Genomic DNA, 8,602 nt, shown 5'->3' on the forward strand with positions numbered 1-8,602 from the left:
CAACAAAAAAAATTATTCGGAAAAGAACATAAGCTGAATTCTTGAACTACACTCCTTACCTGCACACATACAGCCCTTAAGTTGTACGGTAATCACTGTATTCCATTTTCCAAGTGTTTGGGGTTTTTATTCTGCTACATGCTATTTTTATATGAGCTGCCTACATTAGAATCACTGCTAAAATACAGACATTCTGAGAAAATGTTATCATTAAAATACCTCCCTTTCTTATTTCCACTTATTGTTCAGAAGCTTGCAATTGTGTCATTTTAAAAGCCCATCTCTTAAATGAATAGCAATAAAATAAAAATGTCAGTAACATTTAGCTACAGTCCACGAGAAAGAATGACCCAAATTACAAAAATGGCAGTATCTAAGCTGCCTCCAGTAACACAGTTCCTTTGGAGCATCACATTGAAACACTGATTTAGCTCTGACTCAGGGAAAGTGACACCGCCAGAGACATCACCACTTCATTTGTCATCTAGGTAGGTTTTTTGTAGGTTTCCTAGATGAGTACTAACTTTGCATAGTAACTGGACTGCATGCTTTGGAGAATTTTTAAGATACTATGATAAGTTTTGCTGGTGATTCTATGTAGTCAGTATTTGATTAATTCCTTATCATACCAGCAGGGTCTCTTTGCTGTTGAACAGTGCCATTTTTCAGATGAACTTCTTCAGAGATTCCAACTACTTGTGACTATAAAAGCTCACATAGCACCTACTTCAAGAGTAAGCCCCAGTGTTCTGGCCATATTCTAATTTGGGGAAATAATATTCTATTTCCCTAAACTTCCCCTGCATTTTGCTTCAGGAATTTATTTTCTCCTTCCCCTTTTATAAACTCTTCACCATACCATCAATTCAGAATACCTCAGGTTCTTCTGTTGATGGTATCATCCTCATTATATTAAGATCATCCCATTTCCCACAAGCTTAGGGGACTTTCAAAGGTCCTGAAATCACTTTTGAGGCCTATTAAATGTCATCATGCTCCATCACAACTTGGTAGGGTGTTTCCTTTTCTTTTTTAATGGAAAATTGCCATAGTGTGTCAAAAACGTCATGGTGCTGCATTGTTGCATCTCATGGTAGAGTTCCTGGTTGGGTGGTGGGGAAGGTGGTCCCATCTGACAAACTCAGAAAGGTGATAACTGTAACAGTAGCCTCTGGAGTCAGTCAATACTGACCCTATCATGTGACAGAGATATTAACATTCTGTAATACTGACCATTGTCAAGTGCCTGAGTTCACGTGATAAACTTCAGTGTCTTACCAGCACTCATATGTGCCACATCTTTATTACACTAACACAAGATAACACCTAGAATGAGACCTGTAAAAGTTATTGTAACCATTTGTCACTGTGCATAGCTCTCCTAGTCTTTAAGCTCTCCCCATGCAACCCTTGTGAATATGTAAATGCTATATGCATTTGGCTCAGGAATATTAAGATTTTTATCTAATTTTGTGCAAAAAATAGGAATTGTGTTTGATGCTGCATCTGAACTAAGGGATTTGTCAAGACAATTCCAAGCACTAGGTGTGTTTTTCTAGATGTGGCCATTAACAAGGTGGAAGGACATAATTTATGTTGACTCAAAAAGGCAGGCAAATCTAGTTAACTCTAACCAGGATATAAGAGGGGTCGGAGTATCACTTTCTGGGGAGAGGGAATTAAGGGTTGGGATAGATTGTTCCTGCATGGAGAAATTCTAGAGATAAGCCAAGCTCAATATGAAATTTAGGCCGAGGGGTGGTTGTTGTTTATGTTAACAGTTAAGGGCAAACTCCAGGAAGGGTTGAATTTTGGACACTAACTCTGCGTGTGTGTGTGTGTGAATCAGACTTGTGTGTGTTTCAGTGATTGACACTCCTGGACTTCATAGTTAAGAAAATGAACAAGCTACGCAGAGCGTGTCATTTCAGAATATCAGTCTCTATCCAGGCATGTTTAAAATTAATGCTGGAGAGTTCTTCAACATGGAGAGAACACTGATTATTACTAGAACCTCCAAAACTTCAGCAGACTCAACCCTTAATATGTACTCCATGGAAAACCTGGCTCCAAAAACCTGCCTCAGTACTAATGGAATATATGCTCTCGGGAGGAACAAAATAAAAGCCACCTGTAAGGTAGCCAATATCAGTTAAGTGAAACCATTAAGCAAATTTAGAGCTACAAAAATAGTGGCGTCACTGCAGTGCCTTTCGATCCCCAGATGATAGCAGGAGGCCTAACTCCAGAACAGGGTCCTGGGTCAGAGGGCCTTACTAGTGAAGAGATTCAACAGTGGAGACAGATGGGCTCATATGGGGAAGAGGGACTAATATTAACTTGCTCCCCTCCATGTCAGCTAGGACATGACAGGGGGGAAGGGAGGACTTGCTTGCATGTTTGTTCACCCTTTGTTTAAATAACCTAGATCTCCCTCCCTCCCCCCTTCACTATATACAAGTGAATGTATTGATAGTCATAAGTGGAAATGAGGCAGGGACACACCCACCGCTCCACACCAAGCTGTCAGGGGGCATACAGTGTGATGCCAGCATTGACATGAGTGGGCATTCCAGGGGTGAGTGCCTATATGACTATAGATGGTCAGATTCTGGATTTGCCTAATCTCTGAAAATTCATTCCATAGCCTGATCCCATCACAAAGAATGCTTTTCCCCCATCTCTCATACAGTTTGTGATCTGCATTATCCCAGAGGGAAGCAACTATCTGAACAGTTTACAGTTTGAAACTGGATGTTTAATTTAGCTTGGGCTTGATCCATTAATTGCTTTGGCGATAAGGATCAAGGCCTTCAGCTGACATTGGAAACAAACTGGGAGCCAGTGGAAGAACAGGAGCATGGACTGGGTGTGTTCACAGCAGTCTAAACCATGCTGGGGGCAGGCAGCCACATCTTCCATCACCTGGATTCGATGCGCTGTCTGCACATTCAGCTGCAGATACAGTGAATTACAGTAATCCAGTCCACAACTGACAAATCCATGGATCCCTGCTTCCATGGCTTTTTATAATGTGGTTAGTGAATTTTTCTCGCCAAAACATCAAACATTCATGTATACATTAGAAGGGGGTAAGGCCCCATAATTAATGTTTTAATATCATTGGTACCACCTATAACTGGAAAAAAGGAACCCAGTGAACTGTCAGGTAAAATTCACATGCAGGGTACTCAAAAAACTATTTTCAGTGGCAGGAGTGCTTGTTTTGAAATTGCATTGTTTGTAAGTTATTGCTGTTTAAAGAGATCTGCACTGCAAGTTTCAGTCTGGATCAATCACCCTAAAGTGGGGAGGCCTGCAGAAAGACAGAACTTGCCATATAGTAAAGCAGCAAGAGAGACTCTACCATGAGAAGGACTGGTACCCAATATATTTGAAGGGAAACTGCTATGGCAACCAAGATGAGACTTTTCTAGGAGGACCAGACTGGACAAGACTTGCATGGAGAAAAGGAACTGGACCTCTTTCTAATCCCTCCACCTTGTAGGCCCTCACTCTAATTCTCCACTGGCACATTGCATGGGGTGGAACCAGCTTTGCCTCTGTCTCTTTCCAGCTCCAAAAGTTGGACTCCAGATGCTTTTTTGCCCTCAGAAAATGTAACGGTAACTTCCTTTTAAAACTTCAAGCTTGGCGCGGACAAAGTCCTCAGAAAGGAAATTGAATATTAGACTGGGAAATGAAAAAACTATGAGAAATGAAGAAGTCATAAAATACTTAAAATGGCATACTTCATCTCAGAGGCAATATGCACAAAATTACCATAAAAGAAGAGTCTGTGGTACATTTGAAAACAAGGCAGAAATTACCAGACTGCTGATTGTGGCAAATATAAGAACAATGTTAGTCACCTTGTACTTCGTTTTGGCCATGAAATGATGGCAGAATGGCTTAGTAAATATTCGTTTAGCTTTAAGGTATTAGGACTAATCCCTGCAGGTTTCCTTCCACACAAATATGAAAAAGTTGGTATGTGGAAACTCCAATTCATTATTGGTAACCCAAAGGGATAAAGAGTCATTTTTATTTATGAAGGAGCTTGAGTTGCTGCATAGACAATTCCAAAACAATTATACCTAATAGTAGTAATGTAAATATTACTTAATAGTCTTAATTACCAAAAGGTGACATTCACCTCAATGCAGACAGCCAACCCAGGGCATGAGCACTAGTGAAATGTCACCTAAGTGAGAATATTTTGCACTTTCCGCAGTGGTAGATGGAATACTTAATGGTGGGTCAGTGCATCACTTTCACATTTACTCCCAATCTAAACAGAAGACAATGCTCCAAGGTCCACTCCCACTTACACTAGCACAACCTCACTATGCCTAACATTTGCTAAAAGGGCAAGTCAACAGGAGAATTCTGCCACAAAATTACAGACCCTTTCTGCCTGCTTTATAAGATGTATAGCTTACACTCCCTGACTAGAGATAGTTTCAAAGTGGGAGTTGTATTAAGCTTATATCCAAAAACAGACAAATGCCGCTTGCACAAACCCCATTGTTGCTGCATCCTTTCAGAGGACATCAGATTCTGTTGCCCCATCCACACTCCTCTCTCCAGAGCTGTGACCTTTGACGTCTTCAGCAGTGCCCCCACTCTTTACAGGGACAGGACGTAGGTAAATATAACCCTGGCATTTCCTTATGAATGCTACACTTCCCTCTCATAAGTGTAATATCCCTACATTTCTATTAACAAATTATAACATGCATTCCATTCATCTGTCCACAGATTTCACAAGCTCATAACAGTTGTTTTCAGGTAAGTCTTTGTCTCTCTTTTTTCTTTCACAAGCTGTGATAACAAAGGATGGAAATGTCTGCATTTCTCTTCAGTATATTCTACGCTCAGGGTCTGTGGCAATTGTGGCAACTCAACAGCCAACAGAACTGTTTAAATTCCCAATGATATTAACATTTTATTAAATAATGCTCCCTATATGATCATGTAATTCAAAGTCATTGGCAATATAGCAAGCTATTGAGAAACATAGCTTCTAAATAAATATAATAACAAATCATCCAGAGCTATAAAAAACTTGCTTTAAACCAATACCCTTAGCATAAGTCAATGTCACTTTATTTACCAAGATTATATCAGTCTTGAATAGAATGCACAATAAGATAGGGAAAAAGGTACTTGGTATGGCATTTAGCAAACTGGAGAGGATAACCCCATGGTGCATTCACCAGTCCAAAAATTGGATTAAACACTAATAAGTAGGTGACCTTAAGGGCACGTCTATACTGGAATAAAAAACCCGTGGCTCAGGTCAGCTGACTAGCTGTGGGGCTAAAAATTGCTGTGTAGATGTTGGGACTTGGGCTGAAGCCTGGACTCTGGGACCCTCCCCCATCATGGGGTCCCTGAGCCAGGGCTCCAGCCTGAGCCTGAACATCTACACTGCAATTAAACTGACCCAGAGTCCAAGCCCCATGAGCCCAAGTCAGCTCACATGGACTAGCAGCTAGCGTTTAATTGCAATGTAGACATACCCTCAATGTTCATAGGTCAGTGTCTTCGAGGATCTCCTCTCTAGCTGGACAACTTTGAATGCCAGTGAATGATGATAAACTGCCCTCATGTACTCTATTACATGCACTTGAGCAATATTATGGTTTCAACGTCCATGGCCTTGTTTTAGCATTCATGTCTTTCAGTGGTTGGCGCAAATATCACACCATTCACACAGTCCTATATGCACTTTCCAAGTTTACCAGATCGGCAACATTCACATTTTCCAGACATACATAAAATGTTTCTGTCTCCTGATTCAGAGCTTCTCAGCCATGGACAGTATCTACTATCATTACATAATGTAGTTGATCTTCACTCTCAGCATCAGAATCAATGCAGTCTAAATTCTTGTCCTCATTTTGATCTCTCTTTGCACTATTTTTCCTTGTTCTCTGTCTTCCTCTATGCTGGTTTAGAGGGGTGGTGTTATATCCAATGGTAAGAAGTCACAAGGAAAGGCGATGAAGAACTCTAACAGATCCTTTTCCATCTGCTTTGACTTCATAGACTGGACTATGTACGAAATGAATTTTATCTTCCCAATATGATCTTAATTTGCCTTGTCCTCCTCTCTCTCTCTCTCTCTCTCTCTCTCTAAATAAAAAAAATCATATTGGGGTCTGGAAAATTTCATTCTGATAGGTGAAAACTACTTTAGGGAGTTATGAATTACTCAGAACAGTGATATAGAGAGGAAATGCTTAGGCAGCATATTAGCGCCTATAGTTGTGACTAAACACTCCAATTATAATGGATGCATGCCCTAAAATGGAGCAGCAACAATAGACATTAGGACAGATGAAGGCCCCATTTCTGTTAAGAATTACACACATGCTTAACTTCACATGCATGAGTAGTCCTGTTGTAGTCAATGAGACTACTTTGTGTATAAAGTTAAACACATTCATATGTCATTGCAAGATCAGGGTATGAGATAAAGTAACAGCTACTATATATGGGGATCACACAGTTAGAACGATGTCTGGGCTATAGTCATAATCCTATTTCATTTAGAAACCAAGAAATATTCCTCATGCAATGCTTAACTATAAAACCATAAATTACCGTCTCACTTCTAACTCTGTGCCCTTAACTCTTAAAAGATACACTTATGTATTAATGGAGAAAGGCATATAAATATTTAAAGCTTTTCTATAAATCTCTGTGTATCATAGATTGAATTAATGACAGTAGCATTTTTCCTTCTATAAAACAGTTGCACAGTACATTATTTATAATATTTTCCACTTATTATTCCACATACAGTATTAGAAAGTAACGTCTTCTGTTTATCCACAGAACGGGCATAATGAAGATACTGACACTGCCACCTTCCTCATACTGCTAGCTGATATGGCTAAATCAGGGGTTCTCAAACTTCATTACACTGTGACTCTCGTCTGACAACAAAAATTACTACACAACCCCAGAAGGGGGGGACCAAAGGCTGAGCCCGCCTGAGTTCCACTGTCCCAGGCAGAGGTCCAAATCCAGAGCCCTGCTGCCTCACGCAGGGCGGCCAAAGCCAAAGAGCTTAACCCCCAGGCCTGTAACCTGAGCCCCGCCACCCAGGGCTGAAGTCCTTGAACTACATCTTTGACCCTGGTGGTGGGGCTTGGGTTGCAGCCCCAGGCCCCAGCAAGTCTGATGTAAGCCCTGGAGACCCCATTAAAACTGGGCTGTGACCCACTTTAGGGTCCTGACCCACAGTTTGAGAACTTCTGGTCTAAATCCTTTCTGCAAGTACTATCTCTAGGGATGAAAGGACAATTGACTTGCCATGACAATTCGTTCTCTTTCCTTTGCTAAGACTACCAACAAGAATATCAGTTCATGCTCATTTTAATGGTGTTATGTCTGTCTGTCTAGAATTTTACATTAGAGAGACAAGGTAAGAGAGGTAATATGTTTTCTTGGACTGATTTTTACATCGGCATCCATCACCATCATATCTCAGGCCCTTTTTAGTGATGGGAATTCATAGGCATGAGAAAATGGACTGAGACTACTGTCACATTTCATGCAGCTAACGAATGGCCATCAGATGGTAGTGACTTTGGATTATTATCATGTTGTGACCTAATTATAGCTAAGGAATATAGGACTGGACTTTTGATATCAGTCTTAGCCACTTACCAATGGAGCATCTGAGCAAAATTGATTCATCTATTTTTGTGTTTATCCAAGTGTGAAACTATTTTATCTTTGTGTTCCAGTGGAACTGTTCATGCTTTCACAATATGGCTGGTTTTCTAGTTCTCACTGAAGAAGGATAAACCATTTGGTTCCATTTTTGTGTCGACATTCATTTTGGAGGACACTATTGAAGTGGATCGAAATTGCGAAATTGTTCATGAAGTCATGAAAGCAGGTCATCCCAAACTCATGTCAGTAAAACCTTTGTAAAACATTGTATCATCATGGATTTTACAGAAAAAACAAAATGTCTTTTTGAAACATTTTAGGTAATTTAAAAATAATGGTATTGGGACTATTTTTTGTATCCCTACAGCTGCTGCCTTAGTTACCATGTGTTTGACAGTACACCTCCAACATTGACCTAAAATAGCCTTTCAATACATAAAAATGTCAGAATTTTAAAGTTCAATACCATGGGCATCCAGGAATAGAATCAATGATGTGTCTTCCATTGGGAATATGAAATCTCTTCTTTTCAAATAAATAAATAAAGGTCCTATGTTTGATTCTCCTTCGTCTTGCATCGTGTATAGTTAAGGCTACAAGTCAGTCACAGAGGTCACAGATCCAGTGAGTTTTTGTGACCTCTGAGACTTCAGGGCTTTGACTGTCAATCCCGGGCAGCGGGACTCCAGTTGTCAGCTCCCCTGGGTGGGAAGCACGGCTTTGGCTGTCAGGTCCCAGCTCCCTGGTTGTGGGACTAGGGCTTCAGCCCCATCCTGGGGAAGCTCAGGCTTCTATGAATTCTTTATTGGCCATGACCCAGGAACATCCCTAGCTATTCTGGGGCCCTTCACAGCCTCCCTGAGTGGGGGGAGTGGGGCCCCACGCCTCTCTGGGGGCAGGGCGAGGAGCA

The 8,602-nt window shown here is 40.8% G+C and overlaps 1 long non-coding RNA gene across 1 annotated transcript; it reads left to right on the forward strand.

Moving 5' to 3' along the window:
* The first annotated feature begins 4,558 nt into the window (after positions 1-4,558).
* Positions 4,559-7,332, forward strand: LOC128830563 (uncharacterized). The gene is made up of 3 exons (XR_008443603.1): positions 4,559-4,648; positions 4,762-4,791; positions 6,847-7,332. It is a non-coding gene; the product is annotated as an uncharacterized LOC128830563 (long non-coding RNA).
* The last annotated feature ends 1,270 nt before the right edge of the window (positions 7,333-8,602 follow it).

Source organism: Malaclemys terrapin, chromosome 1 (assembly GCF_027887155.1).
Source record: "Malaclemys terrapin pileata isolate rMalTer1 chromosome 1, rMalTer1.hap1, whole genome shotgun sequence".
In the NCBI taxonomy this organism is placed as follows: Eukaryota; Metazoa; Chordata; order Testudines; family Emydidae; genus Malaclemys; species Malaclemys terrapin.